Below are 1,024 nucleotides of genomic sequence, written 5' to 3'. Positions count from 1 at the left end.
CGTGTGTGTGTGTGTGTGTGTGTGTGTGTGTGTGTGTGTGTGTGTGTGTGTGTATCCCAGGTTGGTATCATGCTCTAAATCCTCCTGCTTCAGCACATTGCCCACAAATGCTAGGATACAGCAACCATGTGCAGCCATGCTTTTTAAAGCACACACAATTCCTGGAAAACTGTGGCATTCTAGGCACCAGGGAACCTGGGCATGGCAAAGAGGCCGACGTTACCTAGGCAGCACTCTTTCTTCCTTTGTTTAATACCCAGTGTTAGTTTAGCACTCTGTCATATGTGTGCCATGGCACCCCTGCATCCAAACACATACACACATAATACATGTGAACAGGATCCATCTTATTCATTTTCTCTAAGACTCGTCACCCAGGTTATACAGCCTCCAGGTGAAAAGATAGGAAAAGCTACTTCCAGCTCCATAACTAATACCCATCTGGTTTATTCCTGTGTAATGCCTTTCCTCCAGAACCACGCATAGTTCTGCATAGGCCGGCCATCACTGCTTTCTCAGCACCTGAGATGTGGGTACTGCAGTTTTGTTTTTACCTACTTTTTGATCCCTAGGCGTCTTTTGTTAATGGAGGATTTTACTTTATCCAATGATTAATCACATGCTTCATACAGTTGCATGCTATTTTGTGTACTGTAACTAATTCTCCTTCATCTGCCTTTACTAAAAGATGAAACATTTACCTATTAATCATACAAAACAATGGGTTTTGCTGACAATCTTATACCTAATGTAACTATGTGATGTATCTCTCCACTACCTTCTGACTCCCCTCCACTCTTGCTAATGCCCTTTCTCTTCTTAACTAGCTCCCCTTCTACCTTGATGTCTCGATGACCCAATGAGGTTCACCAGGAATGGGCACAGTAGCTGGATACGGGTTTATTTATAGGAACATGTGCATCTTACCAGTGTTTTCCTCCCCAGATCAACTGTTAACTGTGGAAAAATCCTCAGAGACTTCTAAGCTTTTATACTTTACTTTGAACCCTTGTTTCCCAGTAGG

Source organism: Mus pahari, chromosome 15 (assembly GCF_900095145.1).
Source record: "Mus pahari chromosome 15, PAHARI_EIJ_v1.1, whole genome shotgun sequence".
In the NCBI taxonomy this organism is placed as follows: domain Eukaryota; kingdom Metazoa; phylum Chordata; class Mammalia; order Rodentia; family Muridae; genus Mus; species Mus pahari.
This window is presented reverse-complemented; position numbering follows the sequence as displayed.